This window comes from Bufo bufo, chromosome 5, assembly GCF_905171765.1.
Source record: "Bufo bufo chromosome 5, aBufBuf1.1, whole genome shotgun sequence".
Classification (NCBI taxonomy): domain Eukaryota; kingdom Metazoa; phylum Chordata; class Amphibia; order Anura; family Bufonidae; genus Bufo; species Bufo bufo.
In genome coordinates, this window is record NC_053393.1 from 42,175,312 (window position 1) to 42,190,888 (window position 15,577).

Below are 15,577 nucleotides of genomic sequence, written 5' to 3' on the forward strand. Positions count from 1 at the left end.
ATGGATGAAATCATTTATGCTGTCTCATAAGTCCTCCATTTGCTGTGGGGTGCAGGAAAAAAATTTCAAGGTCCTTTCTAGGTGGTACAGGACTCCTGCTATCTTGCATTCCTTTTATCCGGATTGCTCCGATATATGTTGGAGATGTTTGGAGGAGGTTGGTACGATGTCCCATATATGGTGGCAGTGCAAGAAAATAGTTCCCTTTTGGTCTGCTCTAAATGAGTTATATAACCGTGTAACGGGCTCGACGTCCAAATGGACCCCGGAGGAAGTTCTCCTATCGATGTTTGCTGGTTCCATTCAGGTAGCTAAGAGGGGCCTCCTGAGATTTTTCGTACAGGCGGCCCGTTTGGTGGTGCCGAGACACTGGAAGTCTCAGGATGCTCCTAAGGTGGGAGAATGGCTAGAGACGTTCGAAAAAATACGCAGAATGGAGGAATTAATAGCTGAGGACATGGGAATGGATCAGAAATACCTGAAATTGTGGACGCCATGGCTTCTCTTTAAGGGGTCTCAGGAGTTCTCTAATTGGCTGGGGCAGGCCATTGCCTCTCCGGTTACTTCAGGGTGATGCGGTTGGTTCCATGTAAGATACCTTGTCACTGTCTTTACCCTTATGTGTCGTGTATGTGTCGTGTTAGTTTGTCCACCGTATAAGGGGTGTTTTTTTCTACTAGCAAACAATATAAGGGTGCATTTTCTCTACTGGCACACATTATGAGAGCTTTATTACTACTAGTGGCATTGGTGAGTATCATTACTACTAGGAGAACTTTAGGGGGCATTAGTACTACTCGGGCACTATAACAGGACATATTTACTACATTGGGGGTTTTAATAATACAGTAGCATTATGGAGGGCAGTGTAGTGGGCTTTATTACTACTGGGGCACCATAGGTGGAATTAGTACTACTGGGCACTATAGGCAGGAGCATTATTACTATTGGAGACATTATGGTGGGCTGTGGTGCTACTAGGAGCAGTATAGGGAGAATTATTACTACTGGGGGTGTTATGATGGACTTTATTACTACTAGGTGAACATTATTACTACTGGGGGCACTGTTAACACTAAGTGCACTCTGGGAGAGAATTATTACTATTGGTGGGACTTTTGTGAGCACTATTACTGTGGGGGGACCCTGACACAGTATCAGTTTAGCACAATTATTTTTGGAAAGGCACTATGTGTTATAATATGTCAGCAATGTAGCACGCACACACAGGGATAGTGTAGCCCTAAAACTCCCTTGACCCACTATCCCTGCCTACTTGCACGGTAACCCTACGTAGTGACCCCACAACTGGTCAATGGTCCCTATACTACGTATGTAATGGACACACAAACAGATACAATAAGAGTAATTGTACAGTACCAGGTTCAAAAGTCAACGAAGTGCCAAGAACCCCAGAAGCAAACGAAACAGCCAGACACGCCAGAAGTCAAAAACCAGGAGACCAATACAAGGCCAAATCAGCAGATCCAGAAGTCACAGCCAAAGTAAACGCAATAGCACCAAAGAACAGCGGGAGTAGCCAGAGGAACAGAAATTCACCAGCACCTGCACCCACATAAGCTAGGCTTAGGACCCATTCACAAGAACGTATATTTCTGTCTGCATCCGTTTTGCAGATCGGATGCAGACCCATTCATTTCAACGGGGCCGCAAAAGATGCGGACAGCACACTGTGTGCTGTCCGCATCAGTATGTCCATTTCATGTAGAATATGTCCTATTCTTGCTAGTATTTGCCGAAAAGAATAGGCATTTCTATCATGGAGGAAAATGTTCTGTTCCCCCATATGGATTGGTAAAAACAGATACGGTCGTGTGAATGAGACCTTATATAGAAAGCTGGGAATGATCTCCAGCTGGCTTCCTTACACGTCAGGTGGAGCTGTGAGCTGAACGGGCTGATGCCCTAATGCTCTGATGTGCTCCTGTGAGATGGGGAAACATCTCATTGTCTGAACACTGTTTAAATCAAGTTAAATGATCTGGACTGACATTTTGCTGTTTGGCCACAAGATGCCGCTGTTTCCTAAACAGAGCTAACAGACTGCATATTTTCCTTATTCATGAGAGGTGGAGTTACAAAGCCTGTAGAAGAAAGAGAGCAGCAATCTTAGAGGAAGCTGAGACAGAGGAACTGTGTGAGCAGAGGATCTGTCGACATCCAGGTGTGGGAGCATCCCTCAGCGACCAGAGCTGCTGCTAAGTGAAGCTGATCGTGTCCAAGACCCTGATCCTGTCCAGAGGAACGAGGCTTCCTTCAGGGAACACTGATGAGAGCTGAGAAAAAAAGCAACATACACTGCGGTACCGCATGCTTGTTGGAGAGGCATTTGTTCAATTCACAGTCAGCGGATGCAGAGCAGACCCGGGTCGGTAAGACTGATTGTGCACACACCTCACCACAGTGTTGGCGCCTAGAATCCTAGAGGCTGAAACCAGGCCTGTAGTTAGTTAGATAAGATTTCTGTTTGTGTCAGGCCACAATTGTTGCTGGCTGTTTATTGCAAGGACTCCACAATTTAAAGTGACATTTCACACTGGAGAGCTGATAAACTTCCCCACAAACTCAAGCCAGGCTGACGTTTTGGCTCAGAAGCACGTGCTACAAGACAAGTTATGGGAGGGGGAATACTATAGAGAATTTAAGTTTGTAAGCTGTTGTGCTGCACCGCAGGCTAGCCCGTACCACCCACCCAAACAGTTGTTCTTGATCTTTTAGGGTAATAACAGGTAAGGCGTGGCTGTTTAATTGTGCCCGCCAGTAGGTAAATTACCGCACTTTCCTCCGGCATCCATCGGAGGGCGCCGCACAGCACAAGAGTCTCAGCCTTTGGGCTGGGTATGTGTAACTTTATTGTGTGTTCCCAGCATTTGTGGTTGTGCTCATTGCCACGTTTAAGTAAAATACTGTTTTGGCAAAACTGGTGTTGGGGTTGCTTTCCTCGGTCATGACTTCGCTGTATCCTGGGGAGCCCACCCCGGTAAACAGCTTACACTCCTTCATTGCATCACAATGTCGTTTCCCCTATTTGCTGGGCAGAATTATTTTTGAGGGCACTGTGTGGCAATAAATATTCAAGGTGGCACTATCTGTGTGGTACTAGTTTTTCAGGAGGATTATCTGTTTCTACAGTATAGGTTTGGGGAACACAGCAGGCACAGTATTGGAGGTGTCGAGAAGGTGGGGAAAATGATGTAAAAGAAGGAACCTAAGATGTCTGTGTGACAAACTCTGCAGTGAGAGGATATGGCTGAAAGACATCATCATGGCGGTGTAGTCCAAATAGGGATGAGGAAAGAGAACATCTACAGTCAGGTCCATAAATATTGGGACTTTGACACAATTCTAACATTTTTGGCTCTATACACCACCACAATGGATTTGAAATGAAACAAACAAGATGTGCTTTAACTGCAGACTGTCAGCTTTAATTTGAGGGTATTTACATCCAAATCAGGTGAACGGTGCAGGAATTACAGCAGTTTGCATATGTGCCTCCCACTTGTTAAAGGGCTTCTGTCACCCCCCAAAAGTCATTTTTCGGCTAAATAAAATCCTTATAGTGCGATTATTCAATATATAGTGCTCTTACCTTTTTCTGTGGCTTAGTTTCTTTAAAAAACCGCACTTTTATAATATGTTAATGACCTCGCTACCAGCAAGTAGGGCGGTTACTTGCTGGTAGCCGCCGCATCCTCCTTTCAAAAAAACGCCCCCTCCTCCTGTTGATTGACAGGGCCAGCGAGCGCTCTCCTCCTCCGGCTGGCCCTGTCAGCATTTCAAATCCCGCGCCTGCGCCTTACGTTTTTTTCATTCGGCGCAGGCGCTCTGAGAGAAGGACGCTCGCTTCCTCAGCACTTCCTCAGTGCGCCGATGACGTCTTCTCTTTCGGGTTTAGAGTTGACGTCATCGGCCCAGGCATCGCTTCGTCCCCCAACTCCAGGCTATCTCCCAGCCTCGTGGTCCCTCAGCCTTTCCCAGCTGAGACCACACTCAGAGCCTCCAGGCGTCTGTCCACGGGCAACACACTCCCCCTCTTACTGACACCCTCGGAGGTGCTTTATGCCAGCCTGAGTACCTCCAGCTGGTCTCACCTGTGGTGGAATAGGGGTGTGGACTGTACTATCCACCCCTTGCCTCTAACTTGTGTGAGATCTGTTACCGTCTCACAGTTGGTAGAGCAGAATATAATTTAAAAAATAAGGGCTCATTCAGATGGCCGTATGTTGCTTTCCGAATGTGATTCGCAATTTTGCGGATTAGATGCGGACCTATTCCCTTCTATGGGGCCCCAAAAGATGCGGACAGCACACGGAGTGTGCCCCGCAAAACAAATAAAACATGTCCTATACTTGTCAGTGAAAATCAGGACGTGGCCCCATTGAAGTCTATTGGTCTGCAAAAATGCAGAATGCAATCCATTTTTTTGCGGACATGGTGAACTGACTGCAACAAAACGGATCCGCGTTTTTGCGGACTGCAAAAAACATACGGCCGTCTGAATGAACCCTAATAGTTATCGATCAGAGGTCCCAGTCTGGTGAAGATTAGTGCTGCACGCTGCACTATTCTTTCTGCCAAATCTGAAGAAACTGCTGACAGAGGCTTAAAACAAAGCCTATGATAGTGGCAGGAGAAGAGCCTTATTTTGTTAACCTATCACTGTGGCTTCCTTGGGGGTACTCTGTATGAACTTCTTGTCACTAGGGGGCACTTGGCATGAAATGGTTGAGAACCACTGGTCTATACCACACCACACAATAGAGTTTTGTTCATATGGTGCCTTTAGAAGTGTATAGGACCCTACTGTATCTCCATTCTTACAGATTTGACTTTTTTTGTTGGATTCATAGAGAATCCGAGAGAAAGAAAAATGTATGATTTTCCATCGGATTCCATGTTACCAAGATGTCTTAGCACAGCAAAAAGACATTGTAAAGACCAATCCAGTGGACCCCTCCTTTATAATCATAAGGTGATTATCGACAATAGTTTTGAATCATTTTCTAGAATACTTTGAACAAGTAGGAACACACGTCTTGTATTTAATCTCATCACACGGACAGATGACATAATACGCATTAATCTAATGCTGTGAGTAATTCCTGTGTCTCCTGAGATGCCGACATTTTTTGATGTTTTCAGAAAGCTTTAGTCGATTTTTTATTTCTTCATAGAGAAGTTTACTTCGCTACCATCAACGTGCAACTCGAAAGACCTTTACACTTTACTACGGTAAGTTTTCATATCAGGGGTCAGTTATTCGCTCAATGTAGATGTGAACAATTAGGCAGATTTACCGTATATTTATATTTATTTATTAGATTTACCGTATATTAAAGTTGTCTCTTTAAGACAACCAACCAAAATGGTCTAAAAAGTGGTCGTCTGGTGGGGGTGAGGGGGGGATAGTGGCTACTCAAAGAAGATGGCCAGCATGCCTAATGTATGGTGGACCTAAAAACTTGGTCTGGATATAATCATCTCACCAAGATGGTTTTTTAGAGAGGTTTTAGTGTGTATATACATGTGTGTATATATATATATATATATATATATATATATATATATATATATATATATAGTTTCAATTGTTTATTGCAAAATGTATTACTTTTAACTTTGAAAAAAAATTGTGAAATGTTTAATGGCATAGTTATGCTTATTAGTTTTCTGTCACTTTTGTAGCATTTAACACTATTCATATTGTTTAAAGGATGTAAACCTTAGCAGACGAGACCCATTAGAAAATGGACCTGATAGCTTACAGATACGTCACAGTAGCCTTAATTCTAGTCTAAAAATATCCTTTGTTTTAACACAACTAGTAAAAATATAGCTGTAAAATACAGGCTATACCATATCTGCTGAGTTTAAACATGGCCTAGCAATCTTACAGGAGTTAGATCTCACTAATAATTATAAAGATAATGGATTAAAAGTGCTTATCCCAGTTCCATGGAGGTGTAAAAACGAACTAAATACGGTAACTAATTTCTTGTAGGAATATTATGTGCTACAAGAAAAAGCACACATATATGAAAAAAATAGCAGCACACCCATGTATGGTACATGACACACAAGATTATTTTCTATTTTTATTAACCACTTTATTACCCCCCTTCCTTACTAGGCTAGTTTTTCAGTTTTGGCAATGGGTCTATCTAATTGCAAATAATTCATTTATGAGCCTACCTACATGTATTTGATATTATTTTTCACAGGGCACCTTAGACCTTTCTTTTGTGGCATTAGATGACAGATAAATATTTGTTTATTAATTTTTTTTCTAGCTGTTACAAAAGATTTCAAAACAAGACATTTGTAAATTTTTTAAGAAAGCAAAAAGGGGAAAAAATGTGTGCAATTGTATACTTTACAAAGTCTGCTATACTATTGATAAAACCAATAAATACGGTATATATATATATATATATATAATTATATATATATATATATTTATGAATAAAAATGGGGTATACTATTGCTTTTCATTTTCTTTATTTCACTTTTTATTTCTTAATAAAAAAAATTTGCTAATGAAAAAAGTTAATTCACAAATTTCAGGCACACAGTTAATTTTACAGCCAGCAGGGGACGCTCTCACAACAGCTCTCCCCTACAGGATTTTACACTTTACACTGCAATGAATCCTTGTAGCACCCTGCTAGAACGATGCCACACGGAGAGACCACATCTGCTGGTCTTGGGCATACTTACTGTGACCGCAGCTGTCTAATGACACCGCGGTTACAGCAATCTGCGGTGACACGAGGCGCCGGCAGATGACAATGTAACTTAACGCTTTTATACAAGCCTACCACCACGACTTATAAAGTTGTGCAGCGGTAGGCAAAAGTTTAAAGGTGTTTTACGAGATTTTAATACTGATGAATTGTCCTCTGGATAGTTCATCAGAATCTGATCAGCTGTTTTAGAAGGCCGCGGCGCAGGCAGTAGTGACGACATGTTCATCGGTCACATGGCCTAGGTGCAGCTCAGCCCCATTGAAGTGAACGGGGCTGAGCTGGAATACCAAGCACAGCTGCTATACAATGTACGACACTGTGCTTCATGAGTACGGAGAAGGCTGCGTCACTCACAGGAGCACCGATGCCTTCTCAAACAGCTAATCGGTAGGGGTCTCGGGCATCGGATCCCCACCAATCAGATACTGATGACCTATCTTGAGGATAGGTCACCAGTATTGAAATCTCAGAAAACCCTTTTAAACAAAAACAGACATGCAAGGTTGCTGGTTGGATCAAGGATGCCACAAATCAAGGTGAATGTGGAGACCCCCATGTATAGAACAAATAGAGCATGTAGCAAACATAAGGATCACCAAACTTAGTGCAAACAATATGACAGAATCTTTACGGACAGTGGTTGTGGAACCGCTGTGCCAACTAACCGGTTTAGCATTATTTTGGCGCCTCCCTGGTATTCATCCTTTAACTGCACAGGGATGTGGACTTTGCTGTGGGTTAGCAACCAGACCTCTGCCTCCTGGGATAGTCCCAGTGTAGAGGACAGCTGACACACATGAGTCAGAGACACTGGTGCAAAGCACCGGAGGCACAGGCAAAGTACTAATTCAGAACCACACATTGTATAGGAAAATCCAAGGCAAACATGAAATACAGGCATGTGAAAAAACACTGATCACTGGCAGATGGACAGACTTCAGGAACCCGGGCACACGGTCTTCAGGAATCCGGACACATGGACTTCGGGAACCCATTCATACATAGCATTTACATGTGCAGAAACTTAGAAAGACATACTTCAGGAACCCATTTAGACATAGCCAATAAATGTACAGAAACTTAGTAAGACTGACTAGGCACAGAACTCTAAAACACAGTTCAGATATAGCAGGTCCAGATGTAGAAACTTGGCAAAACTGATCAGACAAAAACTAGAATTTGGTAATGTATCAGCAAACAGAACACAATCCAGACACAGGCAGAACGTGCAAAGGTCCAACAAAATCTGAAATTGCAGGGGCAGGACACAAACTCAGGAACTATATAGCTGACTTTATGTACTCATTAGTCAAACAGGTGCAGACACACAGAGCCGGGGGATTAACCTTCACAGAAACAAACTAAAGCGAGATACAAGCACAATAGTCCAATTCACTCCCACAGGTAGCCATGGCTGGGATGCATGGAAAAGTGGCAACATGCACTGCCATTGAACACAACAGCACAAATTTAAACACACAAGAAGCTGGAGCCTGAACACATGGTGCAATGGTAACAAGTGAAACGCTATTGTAATAAAAATGTGTCACATGAGACCAAGTGGGTATTATCACGTAGGGTACAGAACAGTGCAGCCCTGTATTCCACCGACACCAATGTCCTAACTTAAAGAGGACCTGTCCCCACTCCTAACACAGCTGTTTTAATAGCTTTATGCATTACCCATGTAATAACAATTCTAGTGTCACCGCCAGCCCTGGGAGAGTCTATTTGACAGATCTCTTCTTTTCATTTTTGCTGATAGGTTCCACCCCTTCGCAGATGCTGCTCATTATCAGTCAGGTGGCTCTTTATATGTTCTCACTTGTTTCCTTGTGGCTGATAGCACTTCTGTGGAGTGCTCTGCTTGTGTGGTGGTTCTCCTGTTCCAGTTACATCTCAAGCTAAGTCCTTTCCCTTTTCTTGGTGTGTCTGTCCTGACTAGGCCTCAGGGAGACACTAGCTCTTTCAGTTTGGAAGGAGCCGGTTGCCTCTTTCCCTGTTCCCTAAGCTGAGGGTTTGGTGCAGTGTTTCAGCAGTCTCAGGTTCATGTGCATTTCTACCATTGAGATTTGCACATGTTGTTAGCAGCTTAGGGAGAGTATCAGGGAATGCTAGGAGGTGACCCCTTTATTCCCTAGGTTTGGGGCCTAGTCTGTTGTTGTTTAGTTGTGGTTCCCTTTGGTTGTCTTTCCTTCCCCGTACTACCCATGACATTATTAGCTGCCAAATACCGTTACTGTTTCTCCTGCTCTGTGTTGTCCTGGATCCTGTCTCTGCACTGGTGGATCGCATGCATGGGTTGTCGTTGGAGGTAGCAGACCTCCGTGAAACTGTTGCAAGGTGTCAGGCGTCTGTCTCCACCAGTGGGATCCAGACCTGCTCTGAACCTAAGATCGCCCTCCCGGACCGATTTGCCGGAGGAAGTGACAACTTTGTTCGGTTCAGGGAGTCTTGCAAACTTCATTTTCGCTTACGACCTCACTCCTCTGGTAACGAGTCAAAAGGTGGGGATCGTTATTTCTTTATTGAAAGGTGACGCTCAATCCTGGGCCTTTTCTTTGCCAACCGGATCCCTATCCCTCCAGTCGGTGGATGATTTTTTCAGAGCCTTGGGACTTATTTATGACGACCCAGACGAAGTTTCTCTGCTGAATCTATGTTGCGCGGCTTGCAACAGGGAAATTGGTCTGCTGAGTCTTATTGCTCTGAATTCAGGAGGTGGGCAACTGATTCTGAGTGGAATGACCCTGCTCTCCGGAGTCAGTTCTGTCAGGGACTATCTGAGAGACTAAAAGATGCCCTAGCACTCCATGAAAATCCTGTTTCATTAGAAGCTGCCATGTCTCTTGCTGTACGAATTGATAGACGTCTGAGGGAAAGGTGCAAAACTCTGTTCTCTTGGGACGTATTACCTGAAGGGAGGTCAGTCCCCTCTGACACTCGGGGTACTGAGACACCTTAGCCCATGTTTGGAGATGAACCTATGCAATTGGGACAGGTCTCTCCAGACCCTGGTGATAAGAACTTCAGGGCTAAAAAGAGACTCTGTTTTTTTGTGTGGTAAAGACGGTCATTTTGTTAATGTTTGTCCCTATGTAAAATATCAAGGCAAGAATAAAAAATAAAAAAATGAGTTAACAATATGTTTTGTTCTCTAACTCTTGGCAGAGTAGTTGGGGGGAATCTGAGAACATGATCTTGTCTTTTACTGGTAGTACCCGTTTTCTCCTGCCTGCCAGGGTGGCGCTAGGTTCCAAAAATATTGATGTAGAGGTAGTTTTGTACAGCAGGGCAGGGGTTAACCTTGTGGATTACCAGTTTGTCCTGATGCATGGTTTTAAATCTAATGTACTGGACAAAGAGTTCTCAGTGTTCGCTATTGATTCTGCCCCCCTTTCTCAAAAATCTTTGACTCACATAGTGCAGGATATCCATTTAAGGGTGGGGAATTCTCATGTTGAGGGTATTTCTTGTTTTATAATGAAGGGTCTGCCGGCTCCTCTGGTGCTAGGGTTGCCATGGTTGACCAAACATAACCCTACCATTGATTGGCAAGAGAGACAGATCAAAGGCTGGAGTGATTACTGTATGGACAAATGTCTCGTCACATCTCTTGCTGAGATATCCAATAAGATGTTACCCAAAGTCTCGGTTGTATAACCTTTCTGAACCCGAAAGAGTTGCTATGCGAAAGTATATTACTGAGAGTTTGGCAAAGGGACACATCAGACCATCGAAGTCACCTATGGTGGCAGGGTTCTTTTTTGTAAAGAAAAAGGATGAGACCGTGTCTAGATTCCCGAGAGTTGAATCGCATCACTATCCGTGATCCTTATCCCCTTCCCCTGATCCCAGATTTGTTCAACCAGATTGTTGGAGCTAAGGTGTTTTCTAAATTAGACTTAAGAGGGGCATATAATCTGGTAAGAATCAGAGAGGGGGAGGAATGGAAGACAGCTTTTAATACTCCTGTGGGTCATTTTGAGAACTTGGTCATGCCTTTTGGTTTGACCAATGCCCCGGCAGTATTTCAACATTTCATCAATGACATTTTTCATCATTTGGTGGGGTTTGTTGTCGTATACCTGGATGACATATTGATTTACTCGCCCAACATGGAGAGTCATCAGGATCATTTGAGACAAGTCTTGCTGATCCTCCGGGAGAATAAGTTATATGCCAAGTTAGAAAAATGTGTGTTTGCTGTTCAAGAGATTCCTTTTCTGGGTTACCTGCTTCCCGCTTCGGGCTTTCGCATGGATCCCGAAAAAGTCTGTGCGGTCTTGGAATGGGATCTGCCCGAGAATCAGAAAGCACTTATGAGGTTTTTGGGGTTTACCAATTACTACAGATAATTTATCTTGAATTATTCCACTGTTGTCAAACCTCTGACTGACATGACTAAGAAAGGGGTGGATTTCTCTATCTGGTCGGAAGAGGCGTTACATGCTTTTTCCACTATAAAGAAATGTTTTTCTTCTGCTCCCATTTTGGTGCAGCCTGATGTGTCTCAGCCATTTATTGTTGAGGTGGACGCATCCGAAGTGGGAGTTGGTGCAGTTCTGTCGCAGGGTTCTTCTCCTGGCAAATGGCGCCCTTGTGCTTTTTTTTCAAAAAACTCTCTTCTGCCGAGAGAAATTATGATGTTGGCAATAGAGAGTTGCTGGCCATTAAGTTAAGTTGGCCTTTGAGGAATGGAGTTATTGGTTAGAAGGAGCGATTCATCCCATTACTGTATTTACCGATCATAAAAACCTGGCCTACCTGGAGTCGACTAAACGTTTGAACCCAAGGCAGGCCAGATGGTCTTTGTTTTTTACCAGATTTAATTTTATTGTCACTTTCGTCCTGGGGTCAAGAATGTCAAGGCGGATGCCTTGTCGCGTAGCTTCCCTGGGGGGGTGATACTGAGGATCCTGGTCCGATTTTGGTTGATGGGGTGGTTGTATCCGCCCTCTATCCTGAACTGGAGGCAGAGGTGTTGGAAGTTCAGGGAGAGGCACCTGATTCCTGTCCCCCAGGGAGGTTGTTTGTTCCTTCTGAGATTCGTCACAAAGTGTTTAAGGAACATCATGATACTGTCCTTGCTGGACACCCTGGGAGCAGATCCACTGTTGATCTTATTTCTCTGAGATTCTGGTGGCCGGGTTTACGTAAGAGTGTTGAGGGCTATGTGGCAGCTTGTGAGACCTGTGCACGTGCCAAGGTGACTCATACTTTGCCCTCAGGATCTCTTCTTCCTTTGTCCATCCCATCCCGTCCCTGGACGCACTTGTCCATGGACTTTATCACCGATTTGCCCAGTTCTTCGGGGATGACAGTGATTTTGGTGGTGGTCGACCGCTTCAGTAAGATGGTACACTTCATTCCATTTTTTTGGTTTACCCAATGCCAAAACTCTGGCTCGGACATTTGTTGATAACATTGTGAAATTACACGACATTCCCTCTGATGTGGTGTCTGATAGAGGGACTCAATTTGTGTCCAGATTCTGGAAGGCTTTCTGTACTCGCCTGGGGATTCGTTTGTCCTTCTCTTCGGCTTTTGATCCTCAGTCGAACGGACAAACTGAACACACTAACCAGAATCTGAAGACATATTTGAGATGTTTTGTTGCTGAGAATCAGGAGGAGTGGTCCTCATTTTTGTCTTTGGCTGAATTTGCTTTGAAAACCCGTCGTCAGGAGTCCACTGATAAGTCACCATTTTTTGGTGCATATGGATTTCACCCTCAGTTTGGTACGTTCTCTGGGAATAGTTCCTCTGGTATACCTGATGAAGAGAGATTTGCTTCTTCCTTATCATCTATCTGGCGGAAAATTCAAATCAATTTAAAAAAGATGGTGATAGGTATAAACGTATGGCTGACAAGAAACGGGTGTGTGGTCCGGACCTGAATGTTGGTGATTTGGTGTGGTTGTCCACTAGGAACATTAAGTTGAAGGTGCCATCCTGGAAGTTAGGTCCAAGATTTATTGGTCCATACAAGATCTCTTCCATTATTAATCCGGTTTCTTTTCGCCTTGAACTTCCGGAAGCTTTGAAGATCCATAATGTCTTCCATAAATCTTTGTTAAAGAGATATGTGGAACCTTCTGTACCATCTTCCATTCCACCTCCACCTGTCTTGGTTGAGGGGAATCTGGAGTTTCAAATTTCCAGAGTTGTTGACTCTTGTGTCCTTCAGGGTTCCCTTCAATACCTCGTTCATTGGAAGGGTTACGGTCCGGAGGAGAGAATGTGGGTCCCAGCGACTGATGTGAATGCCAGTCGGGTTCTGAAGGCCATTCACAGAGCCCACCCTGATAAAGTTGGTCCTGGGTGCCTGGAGGTCACCGGTAGAAGGGGGGCTACTGTCACATAGATGGATAGACTCAGAAGTCTATGTGAAAGATCTCTTCTTTTCATTGTTGCTGACAGGTTCCACCCCTGCTGCTCATTATCAGTCAGGTGGCTCTTTATATGTTCCGCCTCTCACTTGTTTCCTTGCGGCTGATAGCTCTTCTGTGGAGTGCTCTGCTTGTGTGGTGGTTCTCCTGTTCCAGTTACATCTCAAGCTAAGTCCTTTCCCTTTTCTTGGTGTGTCTGTCCTGACTAGGCCTCAGGGAGACACTAGCTCCTTCAGTTTGAAAGGAGCCGGTTGCCTCTTTCCCTGTTCCCTAAGCTGAGGGTTTGGTGCATTGTTTCAGCAGTCTCAGGTTCCTGTGCATGTGCATTACTACCATTGAGATTTGCACATGTTGTTAGCAGCTTAGGGAGAGTATCAGGGAATGCTAGGAGGTGACCTCTTTATTCCCTAGGTTTGGGGCTTAGTCTGTCTCTTTTTAGTTGTGGTTCCCTTTGGTTGTCTTTGCTTCCCCGTACTTCCCTTGACATCTAGAGCATCTATTCTTATGTCTGAATGCTCTGCCATTCCTTTATTATTTCTACTAGAAGTTATGAATTAATTGCTATTAGCCTTCAGTAAGCGTAAGGAGAGGAGGTAACCAGTTGGGGGGTGTACCTGCACAGTCTGCAAATAGCAGCACTGATTGGATAGAGTGCGTCTGTGCGGGTACACCCCCCAACTTGTTACCTTCCCTCTGTACCCTTACTGAAGGCTAATAGCATTTCATTCATAACTTCTAGTATAAATAATAAAGGGTGGCACAACACAGAGTCATAAGAATAGATGCTCTAGAATTGTTATTACATGGGGAATGCATGAAGCTTTTAAAACAGACATGTCAGGAGAGGTGAAAGGTCCTCTTTAATTGTACAATCCATCCTAAATGGTGGCCCACAACTTTGCAATGGTCCCTAACTTGACTAAGCGCAGAGACCTAATCCTAGTGGGGTAAGAGAGTAGTCAAACATAAACAGGTCAAAACCAGGACCAGATGAGAATCCAAAAGCTAAGTCAAAATCAGGACAGAATGCAAACCAGAGAGATACATCAGAACCAACACAGAGTCAAATACCAGATGCGGTCAGTGCCAGGAGATAATGTCAGAAGCATAATTGGCAGCCAGGAGCAAAGTCAGGGGCAATCCAAAAGTCAGAATACCAGGGATCCAAATATAGTACAATACTTGCTAGTGAGGCTAAGTCGAATCACAAGCATCTTTTGCCAGCAGCTGCCTGTTTAAGGCTAGGGCTACCCGATGATGTGTCACGCGACATATTTTGTAATACTAGTCTATGGTGTTGCACTGCAACACAACAGTCGCAAAAAATCTGTCCAGAGTAAAAGATCCATATCAGAGTAAAGGGGGCTAAATAAAGCACACTTTTTTAGATTTTTATGTATTAAAAAGTTTAAAAACCGTGTAATAACGTGAAAAAGTTCAAGGGGTATGAATATTTTTTCAATGTAATCTATATAAAGCTATTAAAAAATTAAAAAAATAAAGCAGTATGTTGAAGAGGGATCCAGCACCTGCGCTGGGAGGATTACTATCCTGCAAATGCATCCATATTTTGTATTTTAATGTTTCATGAAAAATGACCAAGGATTTTCCAGAGCCCACTGTATTTTTTGCACAGTTGGCATACAGACAGTGATATACAGGTGACAAAGTGGTGGCACACAGGGGGCAGTCATGGCATACCCAACAGACATAGTTCTGGCAGAGTGATGGCATATCCAGGAGACACAGGGTTAGCATCCAGGTGGAAGAGTGATGTGATATTAGGAAGCAGAATTTTCTGGAGCCTGTTGTATTTTTCACACAACAAGCTATATTGCTAGTCATAAAATAATGCAATATCAAATGTACAGAAAATAATCTTTTGTACCATACATGGATGTGCTGCTGTGTTTTTATACATTTGTGCTTCTTCTGTGCTTTTCAATGTGGTTGATGTTGTTTGTACATGGAGGTGAGCACACCAAGTGCGTTTGTGTGTTCGTGTCATGTCTTGATATTAGATGTCCAATTCTGTGACTACATATCTGTGTTCATAGATTACAATTTTATAGTTTTACATTCGTACGTTTCAGTTGTGATATTCAAATGTAATATGGGGTCAACACATGCTGAGAGACAAAAAGAATGTGGGCTTTTATTAGTTATACCACTTGTGGAGCTTTCATTAGCCTGAGTTCACAGTTCAGCCAGAACCAGGTGCGGGTCAAAAACACAGAATAGGTGCAAATCAAATCATTACACCTGATCTCTGAGTAGGCTTCACTACTGGTTTTGGATCACAATAAGGGCTTGTTCACACGACTGTTGCCCCTCTGTGCCCATGCTGTGGACCGCAAATTGCGGTCCGCAATGCACGGGCACCGACCGTGGGCCAGCCGCATGCGGATCGCGGAT